The sequence below is a fragment of the Pinus tabuliformis genome, chromosome 2_1 (genome assembly GCF_031772625.1).
Source record: "Pinus tabuliformis cultivar Carrire ecotype Pingquan chromosome 2_1, CPIR1, whole genome shotgun sequence".
Taxonomy (NCBI): domain Eukaryota; kingdom Viridiplantae; phylum Streptophyta; class Pinopsida; order Pinales; family Pinaceae; genus Pinus; species Pinus tabuliformis.
In genome coordinates this window covers 480,774,284-480,800,473 of record NC_142299.1, presented here as the reverse complement: position 1 = coordinate 480,800,473, position 26,190 = coordinate 480,774,284, and positions in this window count along the sequence as shown.

Sequence of the window (26,190 nt, the reverse complement as noted above, 5' to 3'; positions counted from 1 at the left end):
CACTCCATTGATCTGACCCCAGGTGTGCCGCTACCCAATGGACCTATTTATCGGTGCTCCATTATGGATAATGATGAAATCAAGAGGTAAATTCAGGAGCTGTTGTAGAAAGGTCACATCCGTCTGAGTTCATCGCCTTGTGGGAGCCCGATCGTGTTGGTTCAGAAGAAGGATGGGACTTGGAGACTTTGTATTGACTATCGGGCGCTGAACAAGATCATTGTCTGTAATAGGTACCCGATCCCGCGGATTGTTGACCTCCTGGACCAACTAAATGGGGCAAAATTTTTCAGCAAGATTGATCTGAAGTCAGGATATCACCAGGTATCAATCAAACCCTCTGATGTGTGGAAGACTGCCTTCAAAGCCAACGAGGGCCTTTTCGAATGGTTGGTTATGCCTTTCGGATTGACGAATGCTCTTGCAACCTTCATGAGGCTAATGGATGACATCTTGCGGCCCTTCACCAACTCATTTTTAGTGGTATACTTGGATGACATTCTGATCTTCAGCCAGAGTTGGGAAGAGCACCTCCACCACATCCGACAGGTTCTCCAAACACTGCGGCAACACAAGCTATGTGCTAATTTGGAGAAATGCACTTTTGGCATGACCCAGGTTTAGTATCTAGGATACATTATTGATGAACAGGGGGTGAATGTGGATCCAGCCAAGATCCAAGTCATTTGGGATTGGCCATCTCCAACCACCCTGACAGAGCTCCGCAGCTTTCTAGGTCTTGCCAACTTCTACAGCAGGTTCGTGTTGGGGTTTTCTCATATCACTTGGCCCTTGAGTCAAGTCACCAAGAGAGGAGCGAAAGCAAAATTCTTTTGGTCTTAATCTCAACAGAAGGCATTCATAAAGTTGAAAGATCGTCTCTGCACAGCACCAGTGCTCGCGTTACCAGATTTACAACAACCATTTGAGGTCGAGACAGATGCCTCTGACTATGCTATTGGGGAAGTCCTTACTCAACATGGGCATCTAGTGGCATATCACAGTGAAACACTTTTAGACATAGTCTGGAAGTATCCCACTTATGAAAAAGAGATGTATTCCATTGTGCAAGCCTGCCGACAATGGAAGCATTACTTTTTAGGGAAGGAAACGGTCATCCACATAGATCGTCGACCCCCGTAATTCATATAGACCCAAGGGAAATTGCAGAATGATCGCCATCAGAAGTGGTCTACCATCGATCATGGCGTTAACCACCATGCTCAACTCTTGTGGGCACGAGACTTCTGATTGGCCACTTCTCTACAAAAGCGACCCAGAATTCGGCCACACATACCAGACACTCTTAGAGGGTCGGCATATTCCAGATTTTCACCTCTAGGATGCCCTGTTATGCCACCTGGGTCACCTTTGTGTTCCTTCAAGTGAGCGTGCCAAGATGATTTGGGAAGCACAATACGATTGGGCTACTGGGCATTTCAGGGTCGAGAAAACGGTGGCAGTACTGCAAAAGTATTTCTATTGGCCGAATCTTCGACAGGATGTCGGGAAGTACATCAGATCATGTACTGCCTGTGCCATTGCCAAACCGACCATCAAGAAGCAAGGCCTCTATACCCTACTGCCTACCCCTAGTCGACCTTGGGAATCCATCTCCATGGATTACATGTCAGGCCTTCCTTCCACTAAGCATGGAAATGACTGTGTCTTTGTGGTCATCGACAAGTTCTCGAACATGGCCATTATGGCGGCCTGTAAGAAGAATATCACAACAGAGGCCACTGCTAAACTCTTCTTTGAACGAGTGTGGGTGCACTTTGGGATCCCACAGCCTATCATCTCAGATTGGGATAGTTGTTCCTCAGTACATTTTGGTCCAGTCTCTGGTCAATGCTGGACACCAAACTCACTAAGTCCACAACCTTCCATCCTCAAACTGATGACCATATAGAGGTTGTCAATAGGATGATTGTACACATTCTGCGCATGTACAACTCAAAGCATCCACGCATATGGGACGAGAGCCTCCCCTATGTTCAGCATAGCTACAACCGAGCTCTTCACAGCTCGACTGGCCACAGCCCTTTTTAGGTGGGCTTGGGATTCCAACCACTATGCCCCATTGATGTGGCCATGCCACTTGCAGCTACTTACACATATTCGACTCATGTCCAGTCCGAAACAGATAAGGTAACCAGCTTCATTGAGCACATCCAACATATTCGCCAGCAGGTCCATGACATTTTGGAGAAATCAAATGCCAAGTACAAGCAGTGACATGATCAACATCGGGTGCCACCCAAGTTTCAGGTGGGCGACAAAGTCTAGTTGCATTTGTAAAAGGAACACCTTACTGGAGCTTATCAGAAACTGAGACCAATCCGCTATGGTCCTTACACCATTACTAAGGTTGTGGGAGATAATGCATTTGAGCTCAACATTCCTCCATTCCTTGGCTTGTACCCAGTGTTCAATGTGGACCACCTTCGGCCATACTTTCCACCATTGCTAGACACATCAAACATTGCAGAACAACTCACACCCACAGTATTAAATCAAGATTGCATGGAACAAGCTGCAACTGATTGGATCATGGACACATAGATCAAGAACACTCGCCAACAAAATATCCAACTGTATCGATTTGTCAAAGCAGGCAAACTACTTCACTAGGGCAAGTGGCTAACCAGGGATCAAGTTCAGCAAAAGTTTCCTCATCTCATGGAGGAACTCAACGCAATGGGGCCCATTGCTTCCTAAGGGGGGAGGAATGATCCAGGTGGATATTGGTGGCCACCTGTCAAGTCCACTTGGACCCCCACCATTGTTTCTCTTAGCATTTTCAGTTTCCTTAATTGTAGCACAACTTACTATTTTTAGCCGTTTTTCGGGTCCTGAACTTTCGGAGTTGTTTTGAGGCCCTAAACGAAGTTTTTTGGGAAATCTGGGGGCAACATCGGTCCCATGTTAGTGCTAGTGCCATTCCCAAAGTGGTAGTGCTCAGATAGATCTTTCTAACAAGCTATTGTATGCGTCAAACGGAGATTGTATGCCAAAGTTACGACCTCGGGAAGTTGATGTATCAATTTACCCAAACAGGGCCCACAGTTTGGCGTTTCATCTTCTAGGGTTAGGTTTTGGAATGTTAAGGGTTTTCCATTGTTTCTCAACAATAAATAGGACTTCGAGCCTCATTGTAACATAGTTCAAAGGCATGTAGCCACCACACATCTCTTCTCAGAGATAAGCTACCATCGCCCTAGCTGGTTTATTTCCATTATTGTTTGTAAGCATATTTCAGTATTTTACATTAATGAAATGAAGTATTATTTCCGCTGCATATATTTGTTTATGGTTATCTATGTAATTTTTTGCGTTCCTATTTAAGTCCGGATCATACTTACCATATATTTCATTAGGGTTTCACGGTATAGTTTCTTAGGTTGTCAAAAAACAGAGATTGTTGCATATGACATATCTAGTTGTAAAGATCCCAGAAGTTTGGCTCCCCATGATCTGGATAACAGCATGCCATACTTTGGTGGGATGTCAGCAACCACAATATCCATAAGGATGCTTTTGGCAGGATATTGGACTAAAGTAACACACAGGTCTTTAATCAATCCTAGACACTGTACCTGACTGGAGTCAAATGAGAATAAGTCTTTGTAAGGCCTTGTAATGTCTAGGTTTAATTTCTCCATTACTGATTTGGGCATTAAATTGTGAGAGGCTCCAGAATCCAACATTGCATTGTGTAGGATTTTATCATGGATACTAAGGTTGATGTAAAAAGATGGAACTCCTCCTTCTAATGGTTTGCCATTAACATTTGGTCCAAATATTATTTCTAGTTGGTCATCAAACAAATTGACTGAATCCTCATTTTCAACGATGTTTAAGGTCTGGTTTATCTGTGATTTATAAGTTTCATTCTTGATTAGTTCTATTAAAGGGACTGAAATCTTTAGCTTTGCTATCTCTTCTCCAAGATTGAATGGCAAAGAGACTTTTTCTGTTTGAGGGTTCTGAACTTTTGAAGCAGGGATTTGAGAAGACTTGTCTTCTTTTCCTTTATTGGGGACTTCCTTATGTGGATTTTCAAATCTAATGTTTTGAGCTTTGTCCATTGATTCCTTAGGTGGAATCAAAGCTGATGGTTTATCAGCAGAAGGTTGATTAGAGGTGATATCTACAATTGTAGGGCCAGAAGGATTTCGGTTCTGCCTAGGGAGAATTTGGAGGATCTTTGAAACAGGGTTTTCTTTTATTTTCTTGGGTTGATTTTGTATTGTTTTCTTGGTTTGGTCAGGGATGCTTCTAAGATTATATTGTTTTTGTACTTCAAAGATGGTAGAATAGTATCCTTGTTTGTAATCAAATGATTCCCTAGGCTGTATTTGTAGTTGCTGCAGCATATGCAGTTCCTGTTCATCTTGGGTTAGAAAAACAATGTCCTCATCACTTATTCCTATTAGGTTAATTTGTGTATCTTGTTCTGGATCTTCTGGCTGGGATGTTTCTACATAATTTTCTTGAAAAGGAGGCCTAATGTTCTGATCCGGTCCATTTTTCCCAATATTTTGGTTTTGGTTTTTTCTAAAATTTGGGTTTCTAACTGGAGGCACTTGTTGGTTATCCCATTGAGGTTTCCTCTCCATATTCTCTATTCTATCCATTAGTTTTTCCATACCTTTGGCTAAACTATCTATTTTAATGTCAGAGGGTGAAGCTTCATCCTTAGCAGTTCCTCTCCTTTCATTTCTAACTCTAGCCCTCTTAGCTAACAAATTAGCCTCTACACTAACAACTACACTTTGCATTTCTTCTAACGTTGGGGGGTTTATTTCCCTAAGTTGGTATGCCATATCTATGTCAAAACCATCAGGGAACTTTATTAAAGCTAAGTCAGGTGGGGGTCTAAGATTAACTGGGATGGTGTTATATATATTATTGAATCTAGTGCAGTAATCTTGAATAGTTTCATTAGGTCCCCTTCTAATATTGTCATATTCTGAAAGGATTTGTAGGGGATTCTTTTTCTTTTCCCATCTATTCAAAAATTGTTGGTGTAATGCATCTAAACTATCAATACTATTAGCAGGCAATGCTCTAAACCATTTCCTAACATCACCAACTAAAGTATGGGCAAAGAGTCTCATTTGAACATTATCTGTGTCAATCTCGTGCAATTCAAAGTAATTTGTTATCTTATTGACATGTTGTTGTGCAGTGTAATGTCATGTGCCATCAAATTGAACAATTTTACTTTGGTAGTCTGCTGGCATAGCACCAAGTTGGGTAGGTAAAACAAGAGGAGCATATCTATTTGCCATGGATGTAAGCTGGGAGGGGTTAAGATGTGGGGTTGAGGTACTCGGGGATGATGTAGTAGTGGATGAAGAACCAGGACTAGTAGGTGATGAATGGATAATGATAGGTTGGTGAGGGAGAGTAGGTATGAATGGTGGTGAAGAATGGACTTCAGAAGGTATTATTGTCGAAGTTGAAGGGAACAATGGTGAACTCAAAGTAGTAGACAATTGTTCAGAAAGCTCAGGGGTCGAGGCAGTATTAATGGATGATTGAGGAGATTTCAGAATGTATTCATCAATGGATTTGTTGGCCTGTTGAACTTCAAGGTCTGCAATAAAATCAGGATCTAGAACAGTTTCACTGAGTGCATTTTTGGATTTTGTTCTGAATAATGAATGTTCAATGGCACATCAAAGGGAAGTTCTTTTGAAAATAACCACTCATGAGGACAAGAATTAGCTTTAACTAATGGTACCTTGCTAACTGAACTTTCTTCTTTTTTGGATTTTCTTGAAATTAGGTTAGGATTATCAACTATTGGGGCAGGGTTTGGGTCTGGATTAGCCCTAGTAAAGTGAGTCTTCCTGGAAGCCAGAATTTCAAAATTTTTAATTTCTTTTGTGAGATTTTTTCGAGATAAATTCTAACAAATGACTTTAAGAGGCTCAAAATATAGAATTATAGTTTTCTTAAAGCTTTATTAGAACCAAGGAATCGAGTTCCCCAGTATGGTCGCCACTATGTTATCACTCAAAAATTTCTCTAGAAGTTATTAGAAGAAAGAAAATGACCTAGATAACCACAAACAAACTTTTAAGCATAGGATCTAGCCAAACTATGGATCAGAGAGGGCTCTCTCTATATGATTTGGCTTTGTTTGCTAGGATTTTAGGCTAGCTCTGAATGTTCAGGGGGGTTTTTATTTGTATTGAAGATTGGATGGTGGAATCCTTAAAACAGATGGATAGAATGATGTATTTAGACCATTGGGCTATGGAGTCAACAGAAGGGCAGCAGAATTGGATCAACTCACTAAAGGGAATGTTCAAAGGGCAAGCTAGTAGAGTAAAGTGCAGGTATTTGGGGTAGAGGGGTGAAGTGGTTTGAACTAGGGTGAGAAAGCAATTAAGAATTCTCAGACCGGGATTTAAACGAGGAATAGAGGGCAATCAGAAACAAAGGGCAATTAAGAATCCTTTGCTATATATTATAAAGAGACAACCTAAACTAAGGAGAAATTAAGAATTCCTTAACTTAGATATTGGTTGAAAACATTTAAATGCCTAACTGTTAAAACAGAGTGTAATTAAACAAATTCTGAGATATTGTTCCAGTTATAGCATTCAGATTCAGAAATACATTAAAGATTATGGAGAAAACTTAAGAAAGATAACAAAATGATGAGAAAATATTTGTCTGCACTTCACTCAACACATGAATCCTGTGAAATATTTGGTCTTTATTCATTAATCCAGCTTGCTGGTTCAGTCAATGCTCCAATAACTTTACAGTATTTTGATCAAGAATTCTATAGAAATGTCTAAGAATCCACACCACATACTTCGAATTGTGAAGTATTTATACAACATTTTATTACAAAATATCCCAAACTAACTTGAGATTTAATCTAGGAAATAAAAATATCTTCTTGCTAGAAGGTAGAGACAACTATTGAACTGCTTCCTGATGTCCCTAGTATTTTGGTGTTGTTGGCCTTTATAGTTGGGCTTGTAGCCCTTTATGCTCTTTGCTGTTTGAACTTTCACGCTAGATGCTTTAGTTACTTTTGGTTTTTATTTGATACTCTTTGGCACTGATACTCTTTAACCATGCTGACTTGCCTTTACCTTCTACCCTGCTGACTGCACATTAACCTTTTTACTACATTTTACTATAGTAAATCAGTCAATTTTTCCCAAAATTCAACATCAGGTAACTTGATTTTCAACATCCTCCTATATATCTTATCTACCTCGATATACTTAGAAAAAGTGGGCCTAGTGATGAATAGGTGTTTCACCTCATGCTGGAGGAAAAACAAGTTTTCAAATGTATGGTAAAGAACTTTACCTATTGGCAATGCCTTTATCGATGATGTACTGGCCTGTTCTTTAGCTAGCTCTTTGATTTTGTTGTCATAATCCTGTTGTGTCTTGAGCTTGTCATTTATGACCAAGGGACTCAGTAACCCTTTCTCTCTCAAAATTTGAAACTTGGCCATAAATCTATCAACTGTTACCTTCATATTTTGACACTTGTCCTTCAAGTTTAACATTAAGTTTCTCTTCGAAAGGACCTTTCTTTCCTCCAAATTTTTTTCTATCCTATCCTCTATATCCAATTCTTGTTGTTCATACTTGTTTTTACTGTTGAGGAAGTGGATAAGTCTCGTTTCATATTCAGGCATGTCTCCTAGTGCTTCTTTGACTTTTTAAATAGCTTCTATAGCTATCTTTATCAGGTCTATCTGTTCAAAAGTCACTTGAATGGATGGACAAGGGGTTCCTTTAGTGTTAGATCTTTCTCCATAGCCTTTAATCTTTCATTCATTCTGGCAACTTTCTGGACTTCTTCCTTGTGCATCATTTTGGCAAGCTTGTAATTTGTTTCCAAGCTTGTCACCTTTTTTTTTTTTTTGTTCATTTCTATAGCCTGAATAGACATTTCCTCCATGGCTTTGACCAACTTTGTTGCTTCTTCTCTTGATGCACCTACTGCTGATGTAGACTCTGTTGAAACCGGCTATGCTGTAGGCATGGGAGCTGTGGGAGCCAATGAGGCTACCAACGTTGATGGGACTGTTGTTGAGACTGTTGGGATGACATTTGCAGCCGTAGTGGCAATATCACTTTGCTTCAATTGAATTAAAGTTTCCAATTCTTTTTCTGTCTCTCTTAATTGATCATTAAGTTTTAGGACCAAGTCCATCAACTCTTCATGTCTGGTTTGGCTCTCTAAGACCTCCTGTGTTTGAGGATGTTGCAGCTGAGGTATCTTCAATTTTTTTTTTAGTACAACAATTTCATCATTTTTCTTCTTTATCAGCTGTTCAGTGGCTTTGATATCTTTGGGATCATGTCCCAATTCAATCACCAAGTCTTCTAAAGACTTAATTCTAGTATCCTTGGCCTGTGAGGGGGCCTTCTCTAATTGATATTGAGCTGAGATATTTCTCAATGAATTCTGTAACTGATGACCAGCTATGGATTTACCTATGAGGGTGGAGTAAATCATTTCTCTAGCCTGTTTATGAAACTTAATTTGGTCTATGGGATGAATATCCCTTGACAATACCTCAAAGTTAATCTTCTTATAGTCTGTTGATGTCCTTAGCTGTTGTACAGTTGGTCTTATGAATGACATCTGTAATTTTCCCTCCTTGATGTCAAAAGCTGACATCAACCTTGTCTGATTTGTAGGTGTGAGTTTGATATACTAAGCATAAGTCTGTGCCTTCAGTTTCTCATTTCTCATATTGATCTCTTTATATCTATCTTTTATATCCTTATCCTTATCAGCAGACCTACTGAATGAGGATACTTCTACATTTAGATGCCTTTCCAAAAGCTAGGTCTGTGATGTGGAAGGCTCTTGTGTTTCCCCAGATGGAGCTGCGCCTTTACTTCTGTCCAGCTCAGTATCAATTATTTCTACTGAGCCTTCTATGTTTTTGTGCTCTGAAATAGGATTGAGCCTTTGCCTCTTGCTTTGACTGGTCTCATATTGTATATTTGATGTGCCCATTCCTGAACTTGAGGGTTCCTCCTTGGTCCTTTTGGGGTTTTTCTCCTCATTTTGAGGATTCTGCATGATAGGAGGGGCGCTCATGGCTGCTTCTTGCCATTCAGGTACCTGCAGAAATGAGCTCTCATCAAACTGTCTTTCTAAGTCACATAAGGTGTTCTCTACCTCTACCATTGTATTGTCTCTGTCTACAAGAGTATTTTCCACCCACTCAGATTGATTGGCATATCTTTCTATCTCTGGTATGGGGTGGTGAATATAAGGTCCCAACTTGACCTTCTTTCTCAATCTGTTCACAAATTCTTGAGGGTCATACCTCCACATGAAACTCTTTTGAAACTTCATTCGCTGCAAAATTTGGTCTGCCTCCTCCCCTGCCTCTCTAGAATTGCAGATGAAGGGGCCTAACTGGTTTTCTACTTTGAATTGTGATCTTTTCTTGGCCGAGACAAAATTTATTTCACCAGAGTTCATTATTTGTCTATAGTACTCTAGAGAAAATAACCTCATGGGGAGGTATTTGGGTAGTTTATATGGTGCAAGTTGGCAACCATAAATTCTTATCTCTGTGTGGTTTTGGTAAAGGTACCAATCTCCCACTTTTCTTATTTTAGACAACTGAAGGACCCTTTTGATCTTTGGACTTATTCTGGGTGGAGGGCTTCCTGTCAGCATAGTCATGACTGGATGAACAAAAGAATCTATGAAATATGAATAGGTATATGGTGACTGAAACTTGTGGAATAGTGGGGTCCAAAAAATGACAGACCTGGGCTGGCCTTTGGTATCTAGCTTCTGAAGGGAAAAACGAAATATGTTGGGTTGATAGTATAGAAACATATGGTAGAGAACATATGAGTATTTAAATACTCTCTCATTGTGCATCCTGGTGAACTGTTCATGCATTCTCTCAGCTATGAACTCAGCATAATTGTAAAAAATAGTAGGAGGCTGTCCTGGGGTATAAATTGACATGAAGGCTAGGACAAGTTCATCAACAAATTCATCAGTGGAGTAGCCAAGAACACATGATATCATGGTGATGATTTTTTTGCCCCTTTCGGAAAACATGGAAGAAACATATGGGGGGGGATATTTGGGAATAAACTGCTCTTCTATAATGAATGTCTGGAATATTTGGGCTAACCTGGACAGGCTCAACTTGGAGTACTCATCTAGCAAATCCCCAATGGAGAGTGGGGTTAAGTTTGACCTGGTTGGATTTGCAACATTTCATTAATGGAGTCAGTTGTAATGGTGAACAAAACCTTTTGATTAGGGGACATAATAGCCCTCTGGCTGGGAATGTAATAGGCATGGCATTGGTGGATAATTTCAAGGAAAATATGTACCTCTGGGAACTGGTATTTGGGAAAATTTGACTCCCAAAGGCCAATATCATCAGCATGGTTGAGGTATCTGTCCCTACTTAAACAATGGATTTTAAGCAGGAGGTTCTGGGTAGATGTATCCTTAATTTGGAAATCCCTGTCAGCCAAGGGAAGGTGGTCGAGGTCCAAATGGGGAGTTGTGATAGGTCTAACATCCAAGGCAACAGGGGCAGCCATAATCTAGTTCTTGTGGATTTAAATGTGACTTTACAGGTTTATTTCAGGGGTTTTGAACAGAAACTAGAAACTTTCAGAGGGTTTGGCCGCGAGTTTTCAAATTTAGAGTATTTTTCAATTGATTTTACTTAATTAAAATACTTCACAAGGCTGAAAGTTTCCAAATTTGAATAGGCGAGTGGTAATTTGTGGTGAAATACCTAGAATTGGGTGAATTATCTGCAAATTCAGAGTTCACAGCAGCTGCAGAGGTTCAAATGAATCTGGTATGGACTGAGAGGTCGACTGGGGTCTTTGCAACTTTCTTCAAGAGTGAATTCAGAGTTCAAATGGTGAATTCAGCATTTGCAGGAATCACACTAGTTTGCAGAGGTTCATAGAGAAAAAGAGCAAAAAAAAGGTGAAAAAGGGCCTCTCGGCCTTTTGATGGAGCAATGATTATTTTTTGGTGGGTGTTTTTAAATGAACAGTAGGTGGTTTGGCGGGTTGAGCATGTACCCGAAATGGCACCATGCAACAAATTCTAGAAAGTGATAGTTCCAAGGAAAAATAAATTAGGGTAGGAAGGAGTCCCACAGACTCAATTTGTCACTGAGGTCAATGAATTTTTTCTTTAACCATTTGTGGAGTTCGTAGAGGTCGAATTCACAACTGGTCTCATAAATTTTATAATGTTCATCGGCTAATGGCTGATGGTCTAAGTCAATTACAGGGGGCAACAGGGATTTTCAATTGTAGATTTGGATTTACCCTTAGAAGGCATGGTGGAAAGGAAATAAACAAATGTTGTAATTACTCAAGAATTTGGTTGGATCACACTAGTGGCTCGATGAATGGTAGCAGTGACAGGTCGACTTGCTGACTGGTTGTGGTGGTAGTCTGGTTTGTTGACTGGTTGCAATAACAATAACATGCTCACTATAGCAGGATTTGCAGCGGGGTCACAGAAGGAAAGCTACCTGAACGGGGTTTTGGTGATTTTATTGGTTAGATCACTTACCATTGGATGATTATCCATTTAACGGGATAAATTCATTAATCTGGGAATGGTTAGGTGTTGAAACAGTTATATGACGAGCACAAGGATGTGCCATTTGGCAGGGCAGAGTCAAATGGGATGTGAGAGTAGTAGGAGCAGAGTGGATGGGGTGTGCCATGTGTCATGATGGAATGGAGTGGAGTGGGAAGCAGAGTTAACGGTCACTTTCTAGGTGGGAAGAGGGAAAAGATTATTTCGGGGGGGGGGGTTAGTGGTAAGTAGTTTTAGGTGGGTGGGGGGTCTGAAGTCCACCAAGGAGTGCCATGTCGCAAAAGATGGATTTGGGGAATCAAATTTTCAGACCCACCCCGTTGATTAATTGTCGGAGGGGTGAGGGGGTCTAAAGTGATTGCTCGCTGTTGATCTGGGCGGGTGAGATCACAACCCTTGTTTATAACTCGACCTTTATTACAAAACGACAAAGTGTCGTATCAACTGACTTTATTAAAATTTAATTAATCACACTTAAAATATGCGATTAAATAATTAAGAGCTTTATTAAACTAATCTAATCGCGCTTAAACAATGCAATTAAATAATAAAACATATTTATTTAAATCAAATGCGACATTTAAACTAGCTGCGAATATTTTTTGTTTCTAAGGTTTTCTCATCACATTTCTTTTATTTTTTGAAATGAAGTGGCATTTGAACTGGCTCACTTATTGTGGCTATTTTTCATTTTTTCATATTTTTTATTCCTTTTGTTTTTTTCACACACACACACACACACACACACACACATATTTTTATATCCCCTTTCTTTTCTTTTTCTTTTTCTTTTTTTCTATTTTTTCTTTTTCTTTTCTTGGAAATAATTTGCAGAATGAAACATTATTTACAATATGTCATAAGATAAAAATCAATAGATAATCATAAATTGATCCTATAAATTATAGGACCCTAACAGTTGCCTTGATATCCGCTTTACGTTGCTCGCGAACCTTTGGTGGAGTTGTCAGCTGCACCCTCGACTTCAACTCCGCGATCTGCATTTCCAGCTCGAATTTTACTTCCGACTTTGATTGTTTTACTACTTCCACAAGATTTTGAAGCTTCTCTTGGGGTGCCACCTCCATCTGGATCTGGAGCTTTGGTAGCTCACTGCAAGCTTTAGTGATGGCCTCGTCTAGTTGCTGCTTGTACGTAACTGCCTCATAACGATCCTTGATGGCCTAATTCATGTCCTCAAACATATGAGGGTTGTCATTTTTAACTTCTTTAATTACCAACAGAGTGTGTTGCTCCTGTACCTTTAGGTCATCGGTGGCCCCCTAATGTAACTCGTGCAAGTTCTAAATGAGGAGCACTGCAAGATTGATACTTAGATTTTTCTAGTGTTGTGCGCGCTCCTGATCTTCGACAGTCTCAAAATGTAGAGTTTCATCTGGTAGTTGCACAACCTAGAGCTCAGGTAATTACTATCTGTGTGTTTCCTACAGTTGTGCGTGATGGTGTTGCGCTCACTTGAGACATGCTCGCCTGATTCACACTCACTTGAACCATGCTCGCTTGAACCTGCAGCTCCTTGAGGCCGTGTTGGACCTTTCTCAAAACTGCTTTATATTGGTCTTCAATCTGTTAGAGTCCTACAGTGACAGGATTCATAATTTGAATTGGCTAATGTTAAACCTTGTAATATTGTACATACCTTTGCCTTCTGCAAATGTTTTCCATATTAAAAATTTAAAAATGTAAAGAGGGTATGTCTTAAAAGAAATATCAAAGGACAAAAAGAATAAGAAAAGATCAAAATATGAAAATATATGAACCCCAAACACAAAAACAGATCATCAAAGTGTGCAAGTCTAAATGCCACTACTATTTTACTGCATTACTCTCTTAAATAATGATTGTGTGCAACTTTTCATACATGCCACAACCCATGGTAGTCAAACTGCTCAATCTTGACTATATCATACTTTCAATTTTATGTTTATAATTAGAGAATAAAATCTAACCAAACAGCTTAATCTTGGTAGATCATTAGATAGGTAGAGAAAATAAAAGGAGCTCATCAGTTTAATCTGAGCCTTTGGAAGATATAAGGTTAGAGGTAGATAGTTTACTTTTAAAAAGAAAAATGAATGATAAGGGTCTGCTAGCCTAAATGCACCCAAATAAAATGAAGAAAAATTTTTAGGGTAAGTAATGGGTAAGTAGAAGAAAGGTTGTTGAAGTATAAAGTTGATTGGATAAAAGCACATTTATCATGATTAATCATATCTTTCAATGTGCATAGGTAGTTAAGAAAGCAAAAAAAATGGTTTTCAAGTTGATTTAATTAACTCCCCCTCATTCATTTCATCCCTATATTTACTAATTTCCCCATCTAAAAGTATGTTCTAGTACTAAAAATCCTTCAAGTCATAAAGGCTCAGAGCATTTCTCTGACTTTTGGTGGGACCGGACCCTCGGCTTAATGACTTATGGACATCAAGTGTTAGAATTCCCTTCATAAAAGTCATTTTCCTTCATTACCCAAATAAAACCCCTTTTCCTAAGGTTAAACTTCATTTTCCTATGAAAAGTAAACAATCCCATGTTAAATTCCATTTCATTCAAAATACCTACAAAAAGATTTTATCCTAAGTATAAGTGTATGTGAAGAAAATGTAAAAATATTACATTATGCTTAGTGGTATGTTCACTCCACTCATTTCATTTCATATTAACTTTTAACATAATGATATAGCTCCTGATATACCTTTTCCCATATATAAGTAAATCCCATATTTAATACCCCAACCCTTAGTTTAGCTATAAACTATACTTTTATCCCATACCCCCGACAAAGCCCTCTTAATTCACCACTTCTCAATAAAGCTAAGGTAATCCCATCATTAAACCCCGTCCGATCATTTAATCCTATGTTTAACGTGTAAATAATCCCAAACCACCATGGATTAAAGCCCCGGACCCCCCCGAAACCCTTGCCCATTTCATCCATGCACATCTATCACCTTATCGTCAACGCCCAAATCCAACAGTTTGCGGCCATATCGGGTTCACCCGATGTCCGACCTTTACCCGCCTGATAAAGTGGTTTTTCCCGGGCCGCCATCTGCTACGTGTCAAGCGTTAAGATAGATCAGGTCACCTCGCCAAAATATCGCCTCCTCCATAAAAGCGGTGTGATGGCTTGGGAAACCACCTCCCTGCCCAACCCGAAAAACCGCCACTGTTCATTTGTAATTTACCTGCCAAAAAGTGACCATTGTTCAATAAAAAGGCCGAGAAGCCCTACTTGGCCTTTTTCACTCAGTTTCTTTGTGAACCTCTACAAACCATTGCGACACCTTCAAACTTTGAAATCACCAATTAACCTCAATTTCACTCCTAAAGAAGTTGCAAAGACCCAAATCAAGCTCTCAGTTTGTACCAGAGCCCATTCAACCTTCTGCAGTTGTCGAGAACACCAAATTTGAAGTTAATTCACCTGAATTCTAGGTATTTGAAGAAAAATTACCAGACACCCTTTCAATTTGAAAAAGTTCAGTCTTTAAAGTGTTTTAATTAAGTAAAATTAATTGAAATTACTTTAAAAATTAAAGTGTGTGCCCAAACCCTTCTGAAAGCTTCCGAATTGCCTTCAAACCTCTAATATAAAACTATAAGGTCAAATTCAAATCCACAAGAACTGAATTATGGCTGCCCCCATCGCCATGGATGTCAGACCAGTCACAACCCCCCATTTGGACCTTGACCACCTCCCCTTGGCAAACAGGGATTTTCAAATCAAAGACACAAGTGCCTATACACTCCTGCTCAAAATCATTGTTTGAGTAAGGAAAAGTACCTAAACCATACTGATGACATTAGCCTTTGGGAATTCAGTTTCCCAATTACCAGTTTCCATAAGTACATGTCTTTCCTGAGATTGTCCATATGTGCCATGCCTGTTACATTCCTAGCTAGAGGGATATAATGTCCCCAGACCAAAAGGTCTTGTTCACTATTACAGCTGAGTCAATCAATGAAATGTTGCAGGTCCAACCAGGTCCAAACCTGACCCCACTCTCCATTGGGGATTTGTTAGACTAGTACACCAAATTGAGTCCATCTAGACTGGCCCAAATATTCCAAACTTTCATTGTAGAAGAGCAGCACATTCCTACAGATGCCCCTCCATATGTTTCTTCCATTTTCTCTGAAAGGGGAAAGAAAATTGTAACCATGATCTCATGTATTTTGGGTTATACCACAGATGAATTCGTTGATGAGCTCATCTTGGCCTTCATGTTTATTTCCAATTATGCTCAGTTCATAGCTGAAAGGATGCATGAACAATTTACCAGAATGCACAATGAAAGAGTATTCAAGTACTCATCTGTACTTTACCACATGATTTTATATTATCAATCAGACAGATTTCCCTTCACCATCCAGAAGCTGGATACTAAAGGCCAACCCAGGTCTGTGATATTTTGGACACCATTATTCCACAGATATTCATCACCATACACCTACAAAGAATTCATTGACTCTTTTGTCCATCCAGTCATGACCATGCTGACATGAAGCCCTCTGTTAGAGTCGGTCTGTTCAGCCTTCCGTCAGAGATCAAAATCTCTTTTGTTGCATTTCATTTTAGGTGTCTCATTCAGCTCGATCCTCTGCATTCCGTTAGGGGCATGCCATAATCTGACAGAAGGGCCTTGTCACTCATTCCCCTGATGTCTTGTATCTGCTGGCTCGGGTCTTTTCATCAAGGTCCATCAAAATCATTTTCCAATCAATGGCAATCAATGTTTGGTCTTTTGGTGGGCAAAGAGTCATTTTAGTCATTAGGTCTAGGGTTTCGCAAATTTTGTCTTCAAAGTGTCTAATAATGCCAGCAGGCTAGAGGGAGGTTATAAACAAGTTTTTATTTCAAAAAATTTCATCGTCATATTGCTTAGCTATGACTTTTCTTCAAAACTATGTTTTGAAGAAAATTCGACATTTCATCCTTTGAAATAAATTTCCATGTAAATTTCAAAATTTTTAGTTCTTGGATATTTCAGATGCAGCCCTGGTCATTCTTTGTTGAAACTCAATGCCAAACATCCTTGCAAAATCATTTCATCATTTCAGCCAAAACTCAAAGAGGAAACAAGAAGAACGGAGTTGTATTAAAATGAGAAAAGTGCCAAAACTAAAACATAAGAAAGTGGGTTTTTGAGAAACAAAAATCAAACCCATCACTATATAAGATATTTTCATTGTTTGAAACACCCATTGGTATGCCAAGAGGTCAATTGAGGTCGACTTAAATTTTGGAGGAGCGAAATTTGTGTTGAAAGTCGGGACTGTGCGTTGGAATGTTGCGCGGCGCATTGGGAGGTAGTCGCGGCGCACCGGGAAGTCGCAGCGCATAGAGCCGTTGTTCGGTGTGTTAATTTGAATGGGCGCGGCGCATACAGCCTGTGTGGCGCACTGGGTTGTGCGCATGGCGCACAGAGCTACCAACTGAAATTTCATCACTGCTTCCGAATTTGTTCCAATCAACTCAATCTTCTATGATCCAAGTAAATGGTGTTTGTTGTGATTTGGAGAGAAGGATATAAGGTTTGAATGGTGAAAAGATAAACCCTATATTTATATCAAAATCTGCTCCTTTGGATTTGGAAATTGGTGTTTTGAAATTGTGATTTTGGTGCCAAGTCTCCTTTCCCACCTGCGATCCTTTCCCTTTCATAATTCTATCATTATAGTCAATCCCTATGCCCTAACCTCCCAAACTACTCATATCCCTGTTTCCCATTTTCGCTATCCTAAATCCTACCATTCCCTATCATTTTCCCTCTCCCATATCATTTGTAGCAAATTCCCAAACCCGACATCCCTAAACACAGTCAAGTGACTGTTAACACATTTCAAATTTCACTTGACAAACTCCACCATCCACTTTTCCCACTGTCCCATATTCGTCACGGTCCCTCATTTCCCTTTGGCACATTTGGCATTGAAAACAAACACCAATTAATCATTTTCAAACCAAACCAAACACATACTTGACATAACCTTTGCAGCACCATGACAGACACTGAGTCATCATATGAACAAGACAGTGATTCTACCACAGAGCTTAATGCACCGAGAAGGCCTCGAAAGGGTGGCAGACATGTCAGAGAAGAGCCTACCTCATTGACTCAATTGCAGGCCTGTCCACTTGCTATGGCATGTTTCCAGCAACAATCATGCTTTCAGTATTGCGAGATGATTGCTCAGATTCAGCATCACCAGGAGTTGGCCCGGTTGTTTGTTTTACATTTGTGTGATGGTCATGTTACTCTTGCTGGTGTAAATTTTACCTTGACACCAGAGGCCATTTCTCAAGCAACAGGAATACCGAATGTAGGGGAGGAGTGGAACAAAAGACAACAGGTAGAAAGAGTACATTATGAACCATACATCAGGCCTAGCTATGTGAGATAACTCAGCAGGGTGTTCCCGTTCCGGTTTTTGAAAGAAATCTATGCACCGTTGATGAGACTCATTATCAGATATTTCAGTTGTGAGGGCCGCTTCTCACGCCTCTATGCATACCATTCAAGGTTATTGATGCATTTCATGAGAGTGAAGATGATGAACATTCCATATTTCATGTGCCGAAACATCGAGAGGATGACTACTCTTGTGCAGAAGAAGACTCCTAAACAACAGTACAACAACATTTACCATTATGCGCTCATCAAGATCATTATTGTTCATCAGCTTGGCTTGCAAGGTATCACATGGGAAGACTTCATTTCCCGGGAGTTCTTCACAGCTTCAGCAGCTCATTAGGAGGTTTTCCATGATGCAGGTGAACCTTCACATTAGTATGGAGGTCAGGAGATGGAGATTACTAGCATGCCGAGATATGTCACCTATCAAAGAGGCATGAGAGGATTGTTTGCAGCAGCTCGATGAGTACTATCTCCACCTGGGGTGGAAGGGGTCTCGTTTCCATCATCAGCAGCACAGGTACAGGTACAGGACAAAGGTATGGAGCCTATGTAGGATGAGGGCCCTTCAGGAGGCAAAGACACTGATTTCATACTCATAGATGATGATGTGAGCTCTCCTAGCTCAAAGCTGAGGGAGACTATTCAGGAGCAGAAGGCTGAGATAGATGCATTGACCAACAAGTTGCAAAAGGCTCAATGGGTAATAAATTATTTAGAGCAGCAAAACAAACAATTGGAGGATCAGCATACAGTCATGGAGTTGCAAAACATCCGTGAAAACCGGCAGGCTGCCCAAAGAAGCCTAAATGAGATGACACCCATTCAGCAGGAGATAGAGGCTGATCGAGAGATTTGGCTTGAGAAGGAAAACATTCATCTTGAGAAGCTGTTGGCTAAGGCAAACAAGGACAAGGACATGCTCAGGCACATGAAAAATCATTATTGGGCACAAAATCATGTTTGCAAAATGAGGATCAAAATCTTGAAGGCAAGACTAAGGAGGGCACTAAAACGATGCAAAAGGCATGATAGGCTCCAAATATTGGCTAAAGATTCTTTGGCTGAGCATGGTACTTGATGATGAACCTTCAATCCAAATTTCAACAAATTTGGAGAAAAGTTTGTCAATTTTGAATCTTTTGGTCTAAAACTGGTTTTTCGCCCAACGTGTAGCGCCACTTGGCACGCGATTATAATTGGCAGCTTCGTAGGAGGAAAAATTTACATTTTAGGATTTTTCATCAAAGGTTATGCATTATCATGTATTACCTAAGGATTTCATCAAATTCTGGGTTGCCTAAAGGGTCAAAAACACCTTAAAAATCACCTCTCTACCACCTTTTGCACCCACAAGAAACAGTGTTGGGAAAGTGGATGTTTGGAGGGAAAAATGGACACCAAATCCAGAAATTCTACTTGGGTTGGAGAGTAGACAGGTAGGGCTTTCCAACGAGCTATCATGGGCTCAATTTGGACTTCAGAAAAGGCCTCAAAATCAGTTCCAAAGTTGTGCTACGCATAGAGATTTTGGGCGCGGCGCATAGAGAATTTTGGCCTATTTTTCACTCTTCAGCTCAGAATTTCGGCCAGTTTTGATCTAACTTGATGTAATTTCATGACCATGATGTAAATTTAGCACATTTTTACATTTTTTAGTAGATTCATTCACCAAAAGGTGAAATGTGAGTGAATGAATCACTTTCCTAGCATATAGAGGCAAGTTGTTTCTTTGCCTATTTTTCAGCTCCTTGTTTAGATATGGTTGAAACAGCTTCTAAAATGATGAGATCGACCCCTAGAGGCATGGGAAGGAGTTAGGCTTGTCTATATCATGTATTTTCTCAGTCATTTTCAGGGTTGGACACTTGGGATTTCTTGGCACTCCATTGTACATTTGATTTCTGCATTTTTGGCAAAGGAAAGACCAGGGTTTTGCAGCACTTGTTGGGATCCTTGTGGCTTTGTGTTTTGATTGTGTTTTTCTTCATGTAATTGTAAGTTCATTGATGTTTTATGTATGCCATTTTCCTTCTCTCTGCTTCTGAAATTAAACAAATTGAGTAACAAAGGTAGAATTCATTAGCTTATTGTGCTCTACCTTAAACTTTGTTTAGTTTATATGTTTTCATCTATTTGGAGAGGATTCTTGCAGCCTCTTGCCCTCTTCAGCTCCTCAGCAGTATTCTCTATCCATTCATTTAATCTAAAGCATCAAAACTATTGCCTACCTCGCCCCAACTGGAACTCTGCAAAAATTTGGCCTCATCCCCGGACCCAAATTTGCCTTTCCCTTTTTCCAACAAAAACCCCCAAAAATTCAAATCAAATCCTTGCACTTCATACCTAGCCTAAAATTAGTTTTTATTTCAGTCATCTCAAGCCTCATCGTTTATATTTTTCTTAGATTGACCCGGAGAGAGCCCTCTCCTGTCCTCGTAGGGCTAGCTACGAGGCTGAGCATGGTTTGATGTGGACCTGGAAGCTTGCCTTTTCAGCCTGAGGTAAATCTAGGCTCTAACATAGTGGTGACTCCACTGGGGATGAGATTCTTTGTTTGTTAGTGTTCTTTGTTTTATAAAACTACAGATGGAGCCTGAAGTTAGCCAGGCTCGAAACGCTTTTTCTTTGCATTAGCGAAAGTAGATAAAAGCTGCTTCAGTCAATCTCCGGTCTAGTTTATAAATTGAACATCTGATCTAAATACTTGCCCCAGTGTATGTATCACGTTAGATCTGATTGTTGATGTTGGACAATAGTCAGACACATATGAAGGCTGAAATCATTCACCTGGTGACTCTAATGTCGAAGAATCCCAAGGTTCAGAATTTTTATGGCGAATCTACCTTTCAAGAACCAGTAGCTTGAAAAATTTCTTGGTCAATTCATTGTTATCAAAATGAATTTGCTTGCTCGATGGTATGCTCCCATGAGCCGAGATCACATTCCAGGTTTTCCAAATAAAATTCCAAAGGTAAATTGGAAAAGGAATTTGCCTATGTTTAAAGATGATAATAGGAATGATGCTGCTTTACATCTGGTTAGATTTCACATACATATTCGCAAGTTGAAGGTTGATTTTCCTGAAGATTGCTTGATGAAGATATTCGTGGCCACTCTGGAAGGTGAAGCCTGATCTTGGTATGAAAGTTTGCCGCCTGCTTGTATTTACTGTTTAAGGGATTTTCATACCATGTTCTTTGAAAGGTATAAATAATCTTATCCGTCATTACATTTAGTTCAGAATTGTTGCAAACATGCTTATAGTTTTATTGAAAGTCTTGAGAAATTTTATGAAGATGATAACTTCATGGACGATGAGATCATGGAATCTCTGTACGAAAATCCATTTTAGTAGCATAAAGAGAGCTTAGAATATACTCATCAAGATGCTCAAGAAAATTTGCAGCAGGATCAAGATCTTAGTACGCTGGAAGATGATGAAAGAGAGGGTTCTATTTCAGATCTGTCCATAGAAGAAGACAGCGTGCAGGAAAGTCCAGTTTCAATCGTAGAATGTGATAATGTCAAGTCAGTTAGTTCATATCTAGATTCAGATCGTGATGATGAAGACAACCTTGTTCTGCATCCCATGAAGGAGAGCTCTGCTATTGAGATCATCTGGAATGAAGAAGACAGAGTTATTGACCCAAGTGTTCTCATTTCATCAGAACAAAGCCTTCATGAGGAGGTAATCCAGTCATTTGATGAAAAACAAGATGAAACCTTTGTTCAAGTAAGTGAAAAATCCTCTTTCGATAACTTAGTGGTTAGTGATAATTTGATTGCCATGTCATATGAAGATGATCAACAATGTTTCCAAATTTTAGAAGATCAGGACTGCCATTTAGGTTTTTCATGTTTAGAAATGTTATTTCAAGAAGACAATACTTACTTGAGCAAAAGGAAACAAAAAGTCTTATCTCCTTTGTCTTAAGATGAGATAGATCGACTCTTGGAAGGTCAAGTTACAACCAAGGCTAATGCAGGTTTGTAGTGCGCACATGGTCAAGAAGGTGTTGGTGGAACTTCTTCCTCTTTTGACAATGATGACAGTCTTGTAATTAGCTTTATAGATCAGCAAATAGATAATATTTTCTTTCATGAAGATGATAAGGCTGTCATGTTTGATAATCTTGAAGATTGTTTTATGTTTAAGAATGACCTAGACCATGAAGTTGAGGAATATGAGCGTGAGAGAGACAATATGCCAGAATTTCTCATGGTCAAGGCATTTACAGCTAACACTCAGATGGCAGAAGCTTATACCTCTCTATGCCTTCCTATCACTTGGCAATCAATTGTTCTTTTAGATCAGAATGAAGAGAGTACTTGTATTGTTGCTGCTAGATCTCAAGACAATCTAGTGCTTCAGGATTTTCAAGATCCCTTCGGCATTATTTTGCAAGCATTAGAGAAGATAAATGTTTCCTAGTTCGTTATCATAAGCCTTGGTTTCAGTGGTTATTGTGAGTTGCCTACATTTACATCGTTCTACCTGCTTGGGAAAAGTGAGAGTAGAATTTCAGTATGTAGCCATCTACTGGATTGGTTACATTGGAAGGCTCATTACACATGATTGTACATATTTCATTAGTAGGCAGGTGGTTGTCATCATGATTTGAAGTTCTCAAATCTCGATGGTCTGCAGCCATTTAAAAGATTTGTAAGGACTTGTTTCAATTATGTCATTCTTGAGTCATTTTTTGTTTCAGTCAGTTTAAAGATAGTTTCAGTTGAGTGTCCAGTTTCAGCTTTTGAGAGTCTTGTTTCAGTTTTGGATTAGTCAGTTCAAATACGAGTCTTGAGTCAAAGTTTTGTAGTAATTAGTTTTTGGGTGTTTTGAGGTTATTGACTCCATTGCTCAATGGACGAAGGCACTGCCTGCTTTCCCAGAGATCTATAGTTCTTGGCACCTCCAAGGAGCTACCATCCCCATTGGAGCCAATGTTAGAGTCGGTATGTTCAGCCCTCCATTAGAGATCAAAACCTCTTTTGTTGCATTTCATTTTAGGTGTCTCATTCAGCTCGATTCTCTGCATTCCGTTAGGGGCATGCCATAATCTGATGGAAGGGCCTTGTCACTCTTTCCCCTCATGTCTTGTATCTGTTGGCTCAGGTCTTTTCATCAAGGTCCATAAAAATCATTTTCCAATCAATGGCAGTCAATGTTTTGTCTTTTGGTGGGCAAAGAGTCATTTCAGTCATTAGGTCTAGGGTTTCACAAATTTTGTCTTCAAAGTGTCCAATAATGCCAACAGGCCAGAGGTAGGTTCTAAACAAGTTTTTATTTCAAAAAATTTCATCGTCATATTGCTTAGCTATGACTTTTAAATTTGACATTTCGTTCTTTGTAATAAATTGCCATGTAAATTTCAAATTAGTTCTTGGATATTTCAGATGCAGCCCTGGTCATCTTTTGCCGAAACTCAATGCCAAACATCCTTGCAAAATCATTTCATCATTTCAGCCAAACATCAAAGAGGAAACAAGAAGAACAGAGTTGTATGAAAATGAGAAAAGTGCCAAAACTAAAACATAAGAAAGTGGGTTTTTGAGAAACAAAAATCAAACCCATCACTATATAAGATATTTTCATTGTTTGAAACACCCATTGGTATGCCAAGAGGTCAATTGAAGTCGACTTAAGTTTTGGAGGAGAGAAATTTGTGTTGAAAGCTGGGTCTGTGCGTTGGAATGTTGCGCGGCGCATTGGGAGGTAGTAGCGGCGCACTGGGAAGTCGCGGTGCGCCGGGAAGTCGCGGCGCATACAGCCTGCGTGGCACACTGGGTTGTGTGCACGGCGCACAGAGCTGCCAACTGAAATTTCATCACTGCTTCTGAATTTGTTCTAATCAACTCAATCTTCTATGATCCAAGTAAATGGTGTTTGTTGTGATTTGGAGAGAAGAATATAAGGTTTGAATGGTGAAAAGATAAACCCTATATTTATATCAAAATCTGCTCCTTTCGGTTTGGAAATTGGTGTTTTAAAATTGTGATTTTGGTGCCAAGTCTCCTTTCCCACCTGTGATCCTTTCCCTTTTATAATTCTATCATTATAGTCAATCCCTATGCCCTAACCTCCCAAACTACTCATATCCCTGTTTCCCATTTTCCCTATCCTAAATCCTACCATTACCTATCATTTTCCCTCTCCCATATCATTTGTAGCAAATTCCCAAACCCCACATCCCTAAACATAGTCAAGTGACTGTTAACACATTTCAAATTTCACTTGACAAACTCCACCATCCACTTTTCCCACTGTCCCATATTCCTCACAGTCCCTCATTACCCTTTGGCACATTTGGCATTGAAAACAAACACCAATTAATCATTTTCAAACCAAACCAAACACATACTTGGCATACACCTTTGCAGCACCATGACAGAAACTGATTCATCATATGAACAAGATAGTGATTCTACCACAGAGCTTAATGCACTAAGAAGGCCTCGAAAGGGTGGCAGACATGTCAGAGAAGAGCCTACCTCATTGACTCAATTGCAGGCTTGTCCACTTGCTATGGCATGTTTCCAGCAACAATCATGCTTCAATATTGCGAGATGATTGCTCAGATTTAGCATCACCAGGAGTTGGCCCGGTTGTTTGTTTTACATTTGTGTGATGGTCATGTTACTCTTGCTGGTGTAAATTTTACCTTGACACCAGAGGCCATTTCTCAAGAAACAGGAATATCGAATGTAGGGGAGGAGTGGAACAAAAGATAGCAGGTAGAAAGAGTACATTATGAACCATACATCAGGCCTAGCTATGTGAGACAGCTCAACAGGGTGTTCTCATTCTGGTTTTTGAAAGAATCCTATGCGCCATTGATGAGACTCATTATCAGATATTTCAGTTGTGAGGGCCGCTTCTCACGCCTCTATGCATACCATATAAGGTTATTGATGCATTTCACGAGAGTGGATGATGAACATTCCATATTTCATGTGCCGAAACATCGAGAGGATGAATACTCTTGTGCAGAAGAAGACTCCTGAACAGTAGTACAACAACATTTACCATTATGCGCTCAACAAGATCATTGTTGTTCATTAGCTTGGCTTGCAAAGTATCACATGGGAAGACTTCATTTCTCGGGAGTTCTTCACAGCTTCAGTAGCTCATTGGGAGGTTGTCCATGATGCGAGTGAAACTTCACATCAGTATGGAGGTCAGGAGACGGAGATTACTAGCATGCCGACATATGTCACCTATCAGAGAGGCATGAGAGGATTGTTTGCAGCAACTCGACGAGTACTATCTCCACCTGGGGTGGAAGGGGTCTCATTGCCATCATCAGCAACACAGGTACAGGTATAGGACAAAGGTAAGGAGCCTATGCAGGATGAGGGCCCTTCAGGAGGCCAAGACACTGATTTCATACTCATAGATGATGATGTGAGCTCTCCTAGCTCAAAGCTGAGGGAGACTATTCAGGAGCAGAAGGCTGAGATAGATGCATTGAACAACAAGTTACAAAAGGCTCAATGGGTAATAAATTATTTAAAGTAGCTAAACAAACAATTGGAGGGTCAGCATACAGTCATGGAGTTACAAAACATCCGTGAAAACCGGCAGGCTGCCCAAAGAAGCCTAAATGAGATGACACCCATTCAGTAGGAGATAGAGGCTGATCGAGAGATTTGGCTTGAGAAGGACAACGTTCATCTTGAGAAGTAGTTGGCTAAGGCAAACAAGGACAAGGACATGCTCAGGCACATGAAAAATCATTATTGGGCACGAAATCATGTTTGCAAAACTAGGATCAAAATCTTGAAGGCAAGACTAAGGAGGGCACTAAAACAATGAAAAAGGCATGATAGGCTCCAAATCTTGGCCGAAGCTTCTTTGGCTAAGCATGGTACTTGATGATGGACCTTCAATCCAAATTTCAGCAAATTTGGAGAAAAGTTTGTCAATTTTGAATTTTTTGGTCTAAAACAGGTTTTTTCGCCCAACGCGTAGCGCCACTTGGCGCGCGCTTATAATTGGCAGCTTTGCAGGAGGAAAACTTTACATTTTTGGATTTTTAACCAAAAGTTATGCATGCTCATGTAGTACCTAAGGATTTGATCAAATTTTGGGTTGCCTAAAGGGTCAAAAACACCCTAAAAATCACCT